We start from the raw sequence: 15988 nt of genomic DNA on the forward strand, positions 1-15988 counted from the left end.
CTATGGATGCAGCTGCATCCCGACCACCAGGCTGGGGAGTGTGAAACACTGTCCGAGTCACAGTGAAGAAAACGGAGGGAGAGTCACCTTTGGACCGGAAACACTTCGTGAAGAGGGTGCTGCTCGAGTGTTGTGGGTTCAAAGCAACAGAGATCTTCTGCTTGCAAAACTTCCCCAACAATGGTTTCTTTGATGTCACTTTCAAGAGCGTTGCAGCGTGCATCAAATTCTTGAACGTCTTCAAGGAAAAAGGTAACCAGAGTCCCCTGTCGATCCTGACTGCAGAGCCTCTGTTTACGCTACCGGCGCAGCGAAATCGGGTTGTTACACTGCACACGTACAACCCCCACGTCCCTGTGTCTGATGTGCTCACGTTCCTCGCCAGGTACGCTGAGCTGAAAAGTGACAGCGTGCAAGTGAAAGACACCTTCGGCATCTGGACAAGTGAGCACCAGGTCAAGGTGACCCTAAGAACGGACAGCAACGGAACCATCCTGCATCCCCCCTCCAGTTTCGCTATTGGAGTAAATCGTGGCTACCTCTACTACGTGGGACAGCCACGAGTATGCCACACCTGTGGCAAAACGGGGCATGTTGCCGCAAACTGCAGTGTGACCTTCTGTAAAAACTGCAGGCAGGAGGGACACATGACTAAGGACTGCAAAGAAGACAAGTGCTGCAACCTGTGTGGGGAGGCCGGCCATCTTTACAGGGCCTGCCCGAAACGCGGGGCGACATACGCTCAAATCATCAGCAGCGGAGTTAAAAAGGCGACCAGAGAGGAGGTGCATACACCCTCCACCGAAAAAGACACCACGGCACAGAATGCGGAAAAGCAACAGAAGGGCCCCCAACAAAAAGAGGAGGCCCCAGCACCTCCTGACAACCCAGCCCCAGCCCCATCTGATGAGGAACACTCAATGGAAGAGGAAGAGGATGGGACAAAGAATAAAGAGCCCTGGGAAACAGTGAAGAGGGACAAACGAAAGCGGAAACAAAAAAACAAACTGAAGAACCCCCCGAGGGGTAGTGGCAAAAAGCGACACCTCTCAGCCGGCGCACTTAGCGCCGACACCTCATCCGATGAGGGAAAACAGGACAAGAATCGGCCTCAAATAAAGAGGCAAAGCACCAACGTGGAACGGGAGGCACAGACCCCCCAGACTACCGACCGGGAAGAAAACAAGGTCACAGACCAACCCCCGATAGTAACGAGCAGCAATAACCCAGGTGAAGACCGGCCTGCAACCCCAACACCTACTGACTGCCACGACGAACGCCAGGGCGACACCACCCCCCTAATGCAGGTGCATCAAAATCACGGGGCCAGTACGGATCAGAACAGTTTTCTCAGCTCTGCAACTGTGCTAAAGTTTGCGAGCACCAACGGCATGCTGGGGAACATCCAACAGCTGGAACAGCCAACCGTATAGACTCTGGACTCTTGAGACTGGTAAATCTACCTTTTTATAATGGGTTTAAAAATTGCATCCATAAATGTGCGAAGCATCACAGATACTTCGCGGTGTGTAGCCACACTGAACTATTTAGCAAATGTGAAAGCTGACCTACTGTTCCTGCAGGAGTGCGGAATTCCGCACCTCAGCAACTACAGGCGCTGGTCGAGCTGGTGGTCCCACGGGCCATACATCTGGTCAGGAGGAAACGACTGCCGCTCCTCCGGCCTGGGTATTCAGCTGCGGGGAGGCAATTTCACCATCTCCGACGTTAAGGAGGTGGTGGGCGGGCGCCTCCTCGTAGCAGACGTGAAATACAAAAACACCCCTCTCAGACTTATAAATGTGTACGCCCCGGCCGTAAAAAGTGAGCGGCTGGCAGTCCTTCAGCAACTCCCACTGCTGTTGGCCACCTCCAAGCCGGTCATCCTGGGTGGTGACTTCAACTGCATCATCGATGCGGCTGGACGATCCAACAAAGCCGACAGCAAACTAGACGCTACGTCCAGACTCCTGATGGTAACGGTAAAAGACGCCAAGCTGCTCGACGTCTGCAGCAACCCTGCAGACGGCGCGCAGCGTAGATACACATGGTCACGGCCAGACGGGTCCGTCCGCTCCAGGATAGACTTCTTTTTTGTGTCCCGAGCTTTCACGGTCAGGTCCACCGACGTAACGCCGGTGTTCTTCTCTGACCACTGCCTCCTACTGGCCGACTGCCACCTGCAGGAAGACCAGGGGGTAGGCAGGGGGACATGGAAGCTAAATGTAAAACTGCTGACCCCTGAGAACATCGAGGAACTCAGGAGGGATTACAAAGGTTGGAGAACCGTGAAACCCCTCTTTGAGGCCCCACATCTCTGGTGGGAAGCAATCAAGGGGAATATCAAGAGGTTTTTCATCCTCAAGGGCGTTCAAAAGGTGAGAGAGAGACAAGGGGTCATGTCCAGGCTCCAGAAAAGTATGCAAAATTTGCTCCAGCTTCAGTCGATGGGGGTGGATGTCAAGGAGGATCTCCAAGAGGTGAAGAGCCAGCAAGCCTCGCTCTACACCTCGGAGGCCTCCAAGGTTATCTTCCGTTCCAGAGTCCGCTCCGTGGAGCAGGACGAAAAGTGCTCACGCTTCTTCTTCCAAAAGGTGCACAGAGAGACCTCTGTGATCAGCAGCCTGAAGGAAGGAGATGGCTCTGAAAAGTCATCGCAGTCTGACATCCTGAGGATCAGCCAATCCTTTTATGCCGGACTGTATGACCTGAAGCCAACAGATAGCACTGTTTCCCATACTTTCCTGTCGACTATCACGGAGGTCATAGGCGACAGCGAGCTGGAAAACCTGGACAAACCACTAACTCTGGACGAGCTGACAAAGGTCGTCAAGTCCTTCGAGACGAGTGAAACACCCGGAAGCGACGGCTTACCGGTTGAGTTGTATTCGGCTCTGTGGGACTGGATGGGCCCAGACCTGCTGGAAGTGTACGAGAGTATGCTTCTGGAAGGCAGCATGTCAGAGTCCATGAGCAAAGGCATCATCACCCTCATCTACAAGCAGAAGGGGGAAAGGGAAGAAATTCGAAATTGGCGACCCATTTCACTGTTGAATGTGGACTACAAAATTCTAGCAAAGGTCATCGCCAATCGGGTCAGGTCTGCTCTGGAGTCGGTGATCCACCCTGACCAGACCTGTGCTGTACCCGGCAGGAAGATCTCTGATAGCCTCGCGCTACTCAGGGATACGATCGCCTACGTGCAGGACAGTAGGGTGGACACTTGCCTCATCAGCCTTGACCAGGAGAAGGCTTTTGACAGAATATCGCACACCTACATGATGGATGTGCTGTCCAAAATAGGGTTTGGGGAGGGAATCCGCAATTGGATCAAACTGCTCTACACAAACATCTATAGCGCAGTCTCAATCAATGGGTGGGAATCAGAAAAGTTCCAGATCAAATCCGGAGTCAGGCAGGGCTGCTCTCTCTCCTCTGCCCTTTTTGTGTGCTGCATAGAACCTTTTGCCGAGTCCATCAGGAGGGATCCGGGTATAAGAGGAGTGACGATCCCAGGCAGTGGAGGCATGCAAGTCAAGGCCTCCCTGTACATGGACGACGTTGCCGTCTTCTGCTCGGATCCTGCGTCTGAACGCAGGCTCTTGACCACCTGCGACCAGTTTGAACGGGCCTCGGGAGCCAAGGTAAACCGTGGCAAGAGCGAGGCCATGTTCTTTGGGAACTGGGCCGACCGGTCCTTTGTCCCCTTCACTGTCAGGCCAGATTACCTGAAGGTGCTGGGGATATGGTTCGGAGCTGCTGGGGCGTGCACCAAAAACTGGGAGGAGCGCATAGGAAAGGTAAGACAGAAACTGGGCTGGTGGGAGCAACGCTCCCTCTCCATTGCGGGCAAAACCCTGGTCATCAGGTGTGAGGTACTCTCGGTGCTACTGTACGTGGCGCAGGTCTGGCCCATAACCCGACCCTACGCCGCAGCAGTCACCCGGGCCATCTTCAAGTTTATCTGGCGATCCAAGATGGACCGCGTCCGAAGGGACACCATGTACAAACCTCTGGAGAAGGGAGGGCGGAACATACCCAACGCCTCCCTCATCCTGTTGGCCACCTTTGTGTCCAGCTGCATCAAGCTGTGCGTGGACCCCCAGTATGCAAACACCAAGTGTCACTACATACTGAGGTTCTACCTGTCCCCGGTGTTACGAAGGATGGGCCTGGCCTCATTGCCGCGGAACGCTCCAAGTAGTTGGACCGTACCGTACCACCTGTCCTTAGTGGAAAAATCTTTGAAGAAACACACCTTTTTTTTTCATATATATTATTCAAAATTTTTGGCCAACCATAACAGTACATTGTGTATCTTTTACACAGTAATATAACAATATAAATAACAATGGCCAGTTTTTTAAACAAGAAATAAATAATATATAAACAACATCAAAATTAAAAAACAATACAAAACTAAATGGCAACTGCCTTGTCCAAAATAAATACTCTCCAAAAATACAATTCAGCAGTCCAGTATACAATTACCTATAACAACAACCTATACATATCATACTTATACACTAACATCCCTGAGAGTCCTTCTGGTCCCCCCCCCCCCCCCCCCCCGGGTTGCTGCTGCTGTCTTCTTCTTTTCCATTCTCTCTATCTTTCTGTGAGGCATTCGACGAACGGTTGCCACCGCCTGGTGAACCCTTGAGCCGATCCCCTTAGGGCGAACTTAATCCGTTCCAGCTTTATAAACCCTGCCATGTCATTTATCCAGGTCTCCACACCCGGGGGCTTGGCTTCCTTCCACATCAACAGTATCCTGCGCCGGGCTACTAGGGACGCAAAGGCCAAAACATCAGCCTCTTTCGCCTCCTGCACTCCCGGCTCTTCTGCAACCCCGAATATAGCCAACCCCCAGCTTGGTTCGACCTGGACCCCCACCACCTTCGAAAGCACCTTTGTCACCCCCACCCAAAACCCCTGTAGTGCCGGACATGACCAGAACATGTGGGTGTGATTCGCTGGGCTTCTCGAGCATCTCGCACACCTATCCTCTACTCCAAAAAATTTACTGAGCCGTGCTCCAGTCATATGCACCCTGTGTAACACCTTAAATTGTATCAGGCTTAGCCTGGCACACGAGGACGATGGCTTTACCCTACTTAGGGCATCAGCCCACAGCCCCTCCTCAATCTCCTCCCCCAGCTCTTCTTCCCATTTCCCTTTCAGCTCATCTACCATAATCTCCCCCTCGTCCCTCATTTCCCTATGTATGTCTGATACCTTACCGTCCCCACCCATGTCTTCGAGATCACTCTATCCTGCACCTCCTGCGTCGGGAGCTGCGGGAATTCCCTCACCTGTTGCCTCGCAAAAGCCCTCAGTTGCATGTACCGGAATGCATTCCCTTGGGGCAACCCATATTTTTCGGTCAGCGATCCCAGACTTGCAAACGTCCCATCTACAAACAGATCTCTCAATTGTGTTACTCCTGCTCTTTGCCATGTTCCAAATCCCCCATCCATTCTCCCCGGAGCAAACCTATGGTTATTTCTTATCGGGGACCACACCGAGGCTCCCGTCTTTCCCCTATGCCGTCTCCACTGCCCCAAAATTTTCAGAGTAGCCACCACCACCGGGCTTGTGGTGTATTTCTTCGGTGAGAACGGCAACGGCACCGTCACCATAGCTTGTAGGCTAGTCCCCCTGCAGGACGCCCTCTCCAATCTCTTCCACGCCGCTCCCTCCTCTTCTCCCATCCACTTACATACCATTGAGATATTGGCGGCCCAGTAGTACTCACTTAGGCTCGGTAGTGCCAGCCCCCCCCCCTATCCCTACTACGCTGCAAAAATCCCTTCCTCACTCTCGGGGTCTTCCCGGCCCACACAAAACTCATGATACTCTTCTCAATCCTTTTGAAAAAAGCCTTCGTGATCACCACCGGGAGGCACTGAAACACAAAGAGGAATCTCGGGAGGACCACCATTTTAACCGCCTGCACCCTCCCTGCCAGTGACAGGGATACCATGTCCCATCTCTTGAAGTCCTCCTCCATCTGTTCCACTAACCGCGTTAAATTTAACCTATGCAATGTACCCCAATTCTTGGCTTTCTGGATCCCCAAGTAGCGAAAGTCCCTTGTTACCTTCCTCAGCGGTAAGTCCTCTATTTCTCTGCTCTGCTCCCCTGGATGCACCACAAACAACTCACTTTTCCCCATGTTCAGTTTATATCCTGAAAATTCTCCAAACTCCCCAAGTATCCGCATTATCTCTGGCATCCCCTCCGCCGGGTCCGCCACATACAACAACAAATCGTCCGCATACAGAGATACCCGGTGTTCCTCTCCTCCCCTGAGTACTCCCCTCCATTTCCTGGAACCCCTCAATGCTATTGCCAGGGGCTCAATCACCAGTGCAAACAATAATGGGGACAGAGGACATCCCTGCCTCGTCCCTCTATGGAGCCGAAAATACGCAGACCCCCGTCCATTCGTGACCACGCTCGCCATCGGGGCCCTATACAGCAGCTGTACCCATCTAATATACTCATCTCCAAAGCCAAATCTCCTCAACACCTCCCACAAATAATCCCACTCCACTCTATCAAATGCTTTCTCAGCATCCATCGCCACCAGTATCTCCGCTTCCCCCTCTGGTGGGGGCATCATCATTACCCCTAGCAGCCTCCGTATATTCGTATTCAGCTGTCTCCCCTTCACAAACCCAGTTTGGTCCTCATGGACCACCCCCGGGAAACAATCCTCTATCCTCATTGCCATTACCTTGGCCAGAATCTTAGCGTCTACGTTCAGGAGGGAAATAGGCCTATAGGACCCGCATTTCAGCGGGTCTTTTTCCTTCTTTAGGAGAAGCGATATCGTTGCCTCTGACATAGTCGGGGGCAGCTGTCCTCTTTCCCTCGCCTCATTAAAGGTTCTCATCAGTAGCGGGGCGAGCAAGTCCACATATTTGCTGTAAAATTCAACTGGGAAACCATCCGGTCCCGGAGCCTTCCCCGCCTGCATGCTCCTAATTCCTTTCACTACTTCCTCCATTTCGATCTGTGCTCCCAGTCCCACCCTCTCCTGCTCCTCCACCTTAGGAAATTCCAGCTGGTCCAGAAAACACATCATTTTCTCCTTCCCATCCGGGGGCTGAGCTTCATATAATCTTTCATAGAATGCCTTGAACACTCCATTCACTCTCTCCGCTCCCCGCTCCATCTCTCCCTCCTCATCCCTCACTCCCCCTATTTCCCTCGCTGCTCCCCTTTTCCTCAATTGGTGGGCCAGCAACCTGCTCGCCTTCTCCCCATATTCGTACTGTACACCCTGTGCCTTCCTCCACTGTGCCAGCAACTCAAATTCTACGTGTAGCCTTTGCCTTTCCCTGTACAGTCCCTCCTCCGGTGCCTCCGCATATTGCCTGTCCACCCTCAGAAGTTCTTGCAGCAACCGCTCCCGTTCCCTACTCTCCTGCTTTCCTTTATGTGCCCTGATTGATATCAGCTCCCCTCTAACCACTGCCTTCAGCGCCTCCCAGACCACTCCCACCTGGACCTCCCCATTATCATTGAGTTCCAAGTACTTTTCAATACACCCCCTCACCCTTAGACACCCCCCCGCATCCGCCATTAGTCCCATGTCCATTCTCCAGGGTGGGCGCCGTTCTTTTTCCTCCCCTATCTCCAAGTCCACCCAGTGTGGAGCGTGATCCGAAATAGCTATAGCCGTATACTCCGTCCCCCTCACCTTCGGGATCAACGCCCTTCCCAAAACAAAAAAGTCTATTCGCGAATAAACTTTGTGGACATAGGAGAAAAACGAAAACTCCTTACTCCTAGGTCTGCTAAATCTCCATGGGTCTACTCCTCCCATCTGCTCCATAAAGTCTTTAAGCACCTTGGCTGCTGCCGGCCTCCTTCCAGTCCTGGACCTCGATCTGTCCAGCCCTGGTTCCAGCACCGTGTTAAAATCTCCACCCATTACCAACTTCCCCACCTCTAGGTCCGGGATACGTCCTAACATGCGCCTCATAAAGTTGGCATCATCCCAGTTTGGGGCATATACGTTCACTAAGACCAGCGCCTCCCCCTGTAATTTGCCACTCACCATCACGTATCTGCCCCCACTATCCGCCACTATGGTCTTTGCCTCAAACATTATCCGCTTCCCCACTAGTATAGCCACACCCCTATTTTTCGCATCTAGCCCCGAATGAAACACCTGTCCCACCCATCCTTTGCGTAGTCTAACCTGGTCTATCAGTTTCAAATGCGTCTCCTGTAACATAACCACATCTGCCTTAAGTTTCTTAAGGTGTGCGAGTACCCGTGCCCTCTTTATCGGCCCGTTCAGCCCTCTCACATTCCACGTGATCAGCCGGGTTGGGGGGCTCTTTACCCCCCCCCCCTTGTCGATTAGCCATCCCCTTTTATCCAGCTCCTCACCCGGTTCCCACGCAGCTGTGTCCCCCCCAGGCGGTGCCCTCCCGTCCCGCCCACCCCACCCCATACCAGCTCCCCCTTCTCCCCAGCAGCAGCAACCCAGTAAATCCCCCCTCCCACCCCCCCCGCTAGATCCCCCACTAGCGTAGTTACACCCCCCATGTTGCTCCCAGAAGTCAGCAAACTCTGGCCGACCTCGGCTTCCCCCCGTGACCTCGGCACGCACTGTGCGACGCCCCCTCCTTCCTGCTTCCCTATTCCCGCCATAATTATCATAGCGCGGGAACAAAGCCCGCGCTTCCCTTTTGGCCCCGCCCCCAATGGCCAACGCCCCCAGCTCCTCCACCTCCCTTCCTCCCTCCCCCGCAACCTGTGGAAGAGAGAAAAGTTACCGGGTCGCAGGATTAACAACATAAAAATCATCTCTCCCCCCTTTTTCCCCCCTCTTCGCCCCCCATATTCGCCCCACCACTTTGTCTCAAACGTTCTTTTTTTTTTATTAAATATTTTATTGAAAGTTTTTGGTCAACCAACACAGTACATTGTGCATCCTTTACACAATATTATAACAACACAAATAACAATGACCTATTTTATAAACAAAAAATGAATAAATAATAAATAACAAAAATGAAAACTAGCCCTAATTGGCAACTGCCTTGTCACAAGTAACACTCTCCAAAAATATAATTTGACAGTCCAATATATAATTATCTGTAGCAACGACCTATACATACTATACAGTATTTATTAACAACCCTGAGAGTCCTTCTGGTTCCTCCCCCCCCCCACCCCTCCCTCCCCCCCCCCCCCCCCCCACCCCCCCCGATCCTGGGCTGCTGCTGCTGCCTTCTTTTTCCCATTCCGTCTATCTTTCTGTGAGGTATTCGACGAACGGTTGCCACCGCCTGGTGAACCCTTGAGCCGACCCCCTTAGGACGAACTTAATCCGCTCTAGCTTTATAAACCCCGCCATGTCATTTATCCAGGTCTCCACCCCCGGGGGCTTGGCTTCTTTCCACATTAGCAATATCCTGCGCTGGGCTACTAGGGACGCAAAGGCCAAAACATCGGCCTCTCTCGCCTCCTGCACTCCCGGCTCTTGTGCAACCCCAAATATAGCCAACCCCCAGCTTGGTTCGACCCGGACTCCTACTACTTTTGAAAGCACCTTTGTCACCCCCATCCAAAACCTCTGTAGTGCCGGGCATGACCAAAACATATGGGTATGATTCGCTGGGCTTCTCGCGCACCTCGCACACCTATCCTCCACCCCAAAAAATTTACTGAGCCGTGCTCCAGTCATATGTGCCTTGTGTAATACCTTAAACTGAATCAGGCTTAGCCTGGCACACGAGGACGACGAGTTTACCCTGCTTAGGGCATCTGCCCACAGCCCCTCCTCGATCTCCTCCCCCAGCTCTTCTTCCCATTTCCCTTTTAGTTCATCTACCATAGTCTCCCCTTCGTCCCTCATTTCCCTATATATATCTGACACCTTACCATCCCCCACCCATGTCTTTGAGATCACTCTGTCCTGCACCTCTTGTGTCAGGAGCTGCGGGAATTCCCTCACCTGTTGCCTCGCAAAAGCCCTCAGTTGCATATACCTGAATGCATTCCCTTGGGGCAACCCATATTTCTCGGTCAGCGCTCCCAGACTCGCGAACTTCCCATCCACAAACAGATCTTTCAGTTGCGTTATTCCTGCTCTTTGCCACATTCCATATCCCCCATCCATTCCCCCCGGGGCAAACCTATGGTTGTTTCTTATCGGGGACCCCCCCAAGGCTCCAGTCTTTCCCCTATGCCATCTCCACTGTCCCCAAATCTTCAGTGTAGCCACCACCACCGGGCTTGTGGTGTAGTTCCTCGGTGAGAACGGCAATGGGGCTGTCACCATAGCCTGTAGGCTAGTCCCCCTACAGGACGCCCTCTCTAATCTCTTCCACGCCGCTCCCTCCTCCTCTCCCATCCACTTACTCACCATTGAAATATTAGCGGCCCAATAATACTCACTTAGGCTCGGTAGTGCCAGCCCCCCCTATCCCTGCTACGCTGTAAGAATCCCTTCCTCACTCTCGGGGTCTTCCCGGCCCACACAAAACCCATGATGCTCTTTTCAATCCTTTTAAAAAAAGCCTTCGTGATCACCACCGGGAGGCACTGAAACACAAAGAGGAATCTCGGGAGGACCACCATCTTAACCGCCTGCACCCTCCCTGCCATTGACAGGGATACCATATCCCATCTCTTGAAATCCTCCTCCATCTGTTCCGCCAACCGCGTTAAATTTAACCTGTGCAATGTGCCCCAATTCTTAGCTATCTGGATCCCCAGGTAACGAAAGTCCCTTGTTACCTTCCTCAGCGGTAGGTCCTCTATTTCTCTACTCTGCTCCCCTGGATGCACCACAAACAACTCACTTTTCCCCATGTTCAATTTATACCCTGAAAAATCCCCAAACTCCCCAAGTATCCGCATTATTTCTGGCATCCCCTCCGCCGGGTCCGCCACGTATAGTAGCAAATCGTCCGCATACAAAGATACCCGGTGTTCTTCTCCTCCCCTAAGTACTCCCCTCCACTTCTTGGAATCCCTCAACGCTATCGCCAGGGGCTCAATCGCCAGTGCAAACAATAATGGGGACAGAGGGCATCCCTGCCTTGTCCCTCGAAAAATTGAGCCGAAAATATGCAGATCCCCGTCCATTCGTGACCACGCTCGCCACTGGGGCCCTATACAACAGCTGCACCCATCTAACATACCCCTCTCCAAAACCAAATCTCCTCAACACCTCCCACAAATAATCCCACTCCACTCTATCAAATGCTTTCTCGGCATCCATCGCCACTACTATCTCCGTTTCTCCCTCTGGTGGGGCCATCATCATTACCCCTAACAACCTCCGTATATTCGTGTTCAGCTGTCTCCCCTTCACAAACCCAGTTTGGTCCTCGTGGACCACCCCCGGGACACATTCCTCTATTCTCATTGCCATTACCTTGGCCAGGACCTTGGCATCTACATTTAGGAAATAGGTCTATAGGACCCGCATTGTAGCGGGTCCTTTTCCTTCTTTAAGAGAAGCGATATCGTTGCTTCAGACATAGTCGGGGGCAGTTGTCCCCTTTCCTTTGCCTCATTAAAGGTCCTCGTCAGTACCAGGGCGAGCAAGTCCACATATTTTCTATAGAATTCGACTGGGAATCCATCCGGTCCCGGGGCCTTTCCCGCCTGCATGCTCCTAATTCCTTTCACCACTTCTTCTACCTCGATCTGTGCTCCCAGTCCCACCCTTTCCTGCTCTTCCACCTTGGGAAATTCCAGCCGATCCAAGAAGCCCATCATTCTCTCCCTCCCATCCGGGGGTTGAGCTTCAGATAATTTTTTATAAAATGTCTTGAACACTCCATTCACTCTCTCCGCTCCCCGCTCCATCTCTCCTTCCTCATCCCTCACTCCCCCTATTTCCTTCGCTGCTCCCCTTTTCCTCAATTGGTGTGCCAGCAACCTGCTCGCCTTCTCCCCATATTCGTACTGTACACCCTGTGCCTTCCTCCATTGTGCCTCTGCAGTGCCTGTCGTCAGCAAGTCAAATTCTACATGTAGCCTTTGCCTTTCCCTGTACAGTCCCTCCTCCGGTGCTTCCGCATATTGTCTGTCCACCCTCAAAAGTTCTTGCAGCAACCGCTCCCGTTCCTTACTCTCCTGCTTCCCTTTATGTGCCCTTATTGATATCAGCTCCCCTCTAACCACCGCCTTCAACGCCTCCCAGACCACTCCCACCTGGACCTCCCCATTATCATTGAGTTCCAAGTACTTTTCAATGCACCCCCTCACCCTTAGACACACCCCCTCATCTGCCATTAGTCCCATGTCCATTCTCCAGGGTGGGCGCCCTCCTGTTTCCTCCCCTATCTCCAAGTCCACCCAGTGTGGAGCGGGATCCGAAATGGCTATAGCCGTATACTCCGTTCCCCTCACCTTCGGGATCAATGCCCTACCCAGCACAAAAAAGTCTATTCGCGAGTAGACTTTATGGACATAGGAGAAAAACGAGAACTCCTTACTCCTAGGTCTGCTAAATCTCCACGGGTCTACACCTCCCATCTGCTCCATAAAATCTTTAAGCACCTTGGCTGCTGCCGGCCTCCTTCCAGTCCTGGACTTCGACCTATCCAGCCCTGGTTCCAACACCGTATTAAAATCTCCCCCCATTATCAGCTTTCCCATCTCTGGGTCCGGAATGCGTCCTAGCATCCGCCTCATAAAATTGGCATCATCCCAGTTCGGGGCATATACGTTTACCAAAACCACCGTCTCCCCCTGTAGTTTGCCACTCACCATCACGTATCTGCCCCCGTTATCCGCCACTATAGTCTTTGCCTCGAACATTACCCGCTTCCCCACTAATATAGCCACCCCCCTGTTTTTCGCATCTAGCCCCGAATGGAACACCTGCCCCACCCATCCTTTGCGTAGCCTAACCTGGTCTATCAGTTTCAGGTGCGTTTCCTGTAACATAACCACATCTGCCTTAAGTTTCTTAAGGTGTGCGAGTACCCTTGCCCTCTTTATCGGCCCGTTCAGCCCTCTCACGTTCCACGTGATCAGCCGAGTTGGGGGGGCTTCCTACCCCCCCCCCCCCCCTTGTCGATTAGCCATCACCTTTTTCCAGCTCCTCACCCAGTTCCCACGCAGCTGTATCTCCCCCAGGCGGTGCCCCCCCGCCCATCCTCTCCCATACCAGCTCCCCCCTCTCCCCAGCAGCAGCAACCCAGTAATTCCCCCCTCCCACCCCCCCCGCTAGATCCCCCGCTAGCGTAATTACTCCCCCCATGTTGCTCCCAGAAGTCAGCAAACTCTGGCTGACCTCGGCTTCCCCCCGTGACCTCGGCTCGCACCGTGCGACGCCCCCTTCCTTCCTGCTTCTCTATTCCCGCCATGATTATCATAGCGCGGGAACCAAGCCCGCGCTTCTCCCTTGGCCCCGCCCCCAATGGCCAACGCCCCATCTCCTCCACCTCCCCTCCTCCCCCCATCACCACCTGTGGGAGAGAGAAAAGTTACCACATCGCAGGATTAGTACATAAAACCCCTCTTTGCCCCCCACATTCGCCCCACCACTTTGTTCGAACGTTCTTTTTAATAACCCGCTCATTCCAGTTTTTCTTCCACAATAAAAGTCCACGCTTCATCCGCCGTCTCAAAGTAGTGGTGCCTCCCTCGATATGTGACCCACAGTCTTGCCGGTTGCAGCATTCCAAATTTTATCTTCTTTTTATGAAGCACCGCCTTGGCCCAATTAAAGCTCGCCCTCCTTCTCGCCACCTCCGCACTCCAGTCTTGATAAACGCGGATCACCGCGTTCTCCCATTGTGGTGATACACCACTGTACCTCCCTACCATTGTACATAGTATATAATAGTTGTGCGTAACGTGGCCCTGTAATACTGTGTATTGTACTGTAACTCTGCAGAGGTTCGGTCACTGGTAGGTAACCCGACCTGGCCACGGAGAGCTCCGCCTTAGCCACTCCCCCGGGAGTCAGTATAAGAACCTCTTCTGGGACAGCCCCCATTCTGTCTGGGGTCGTCTGTGTCGGGTAAGCCTCCCATGTAGTATATTAAAGCCTGAGTTAAAGTCTCACATGTCTTTGTGGTTCTTGACGCTTAGCGCATCAATTTAATATACTACAGTTATAATGGAGGCTGCTCTGAAACCCGACAAGCTCTCGCTCGACCCCCACGCTCCACGCGTGGATCACCTTTTCAACTGCTGGCTCCGGTGTTTCGAGGCCTACCTGGAAGCATCCTCCGCCTTCGCCAAAACGGACGCCGACCGACTCAATCTCCTGTGCTCACGGCTCGACTACGGGCTTTTCGACCTCATCACGGGAACAACGACCTATGCCGATGCCATCGTGAAGCTCAAAAGCCGGTATGCACGAACTGTTAATTCTATTTACGCCCGCCACCGCCTCGCCTCCCGGCACCAGCAGCCGGGTGAACCCCTATCCGTGTTTGTTCGGGACCTCCGTGCCCTCGCGCTCACCTGCAACGCGCCAGCAGTCTCCGCTGAGCAGAACACTGAGGCCCTGGCGCTTGATGCCTTTGTAGCTGGCATTGCTTCCGTCCCGATTCGCCAACTCCTTCTGACACAAACTACCCTGACTCTGGACACGGCAGTCACTATGGCAGAGGCCCAACAGGCAGCCTACGACAATAATGCATCCTACACGCCTGCACGAACTTCCTATGCTCCTGTCCACGCTCCCTACGTGGCCGCTACCTCCCAGCAACAACCACTGCAAGTCAGGGCCCACCCAGCCACTCCAGCAGTAAAAATGCCTGGGCCCCAGTGTTACTTTTGTGGCCAGGCAAAACACCCCAGGAAACGCTGCCCTGCTAGAGATGCTACCTGTTCAGCCTGTGGCAAGAAAGGCCACTTTGCAAACGTCTGCCGCTCCACTGCTGCCTCGGGGTCCAACGCCGCGGTCTGCTACTCCGGGGTGCCGCCGTCCTCCGTTCCCGGCTCGCTGTTCAACATGTGCGACGCAAGGGCGCCGCCATCTTTGATCATCCCCGGCCCGGCTCACTTCACTCCCGGTTCGCCGATCGTCACTTCCGGTTCACCGATCGTCACTTCCGGTTCGCCGATCTTCGCTTCCGGTCCGTTGCCGATCGTCACTTCCGGTCCGTCGCCGATCGTCGCTTCCGGGTCCGCCCCGCCACCGAATTGCGTCACTTCCGGTCCACCGCCGATCGTCACTTCCGGTCCTGTGCACTGGACCGAAATGCTGCAAACAAAGGAGATGCAGCCACCAACAGCAACCTGGCCTCCAGCAGCAGCCTACGACGCCTGGGCGCTGCCACCTTCTCCCACAGGCCGCTCCTCGGATCCGGCACCCTTCTCCAACAGCTCCACCATCGCATCCATCGTCCTCGACCAGGACCGACCGCATCAGCTCGCCAGATCCACCATGGAGGTTCAGGTAAACTGTTTCACTGTTACCTGCCTCTTCGACAGCGGCAGCACGGAGAGCTTCCTCCACCCGGACACCGTGCGCCACTGCTCCCTCAAGGTACTACCCACGCGCAGGCATATTTTCATGGCCTCCAACTCCCAGTCGGCCGAGGTTTCGGGCTACTGCGTCGTCACCCTCTCAGTGAACGGCGCGGTGTTCCAGGATTTCAAATTCATGGTCCTCCCTCACCTCTGCGCCCCCGCGCTCCTCGGCCTGGACTTCCAATGCCACCTGCGCAGCCTCACCTTGCATTTTAACGGCCCCCTCCCCCCCCTCTCGGTCTCCAACCCCCAGTTCTTCCCTGATTCCTCCCCGGATCCCACCTGTAGTCTCTCCACGCTCAGGATCCACCCCCCTTCACTGTTTGCTAATCTCACCCCCGACTGCAAGCCCGTGGCTACTAAAAGTCGGCGTTACAGTTTCGGAGACCGCCAATTCATTCGAGCGGAGATTAAGCGCCTTCTCTCGGAAAATATCATTGCTCCCAGCACCAGCCCCTGGCGAGCCCAAGTGGTGGTAGTCAAGTCTGGTGAGAAACACCGCATGGTCATT

This window comes from Scyliorhinus torazame, chromosome 17 (assembly GCF_047496885.1).
Source record: "Scyliorhinus torazame isolate Kashiwa2021f chromosome 17, sScyTor2.1, whole genome shotgun sequence".
NCBI lineage: Eukaryota > Metazoa > Chordata > Chondrichthyes > Carcharhiniformes > Scyliorhinidae > Scyliorhinus > Scyliorhinus torazame.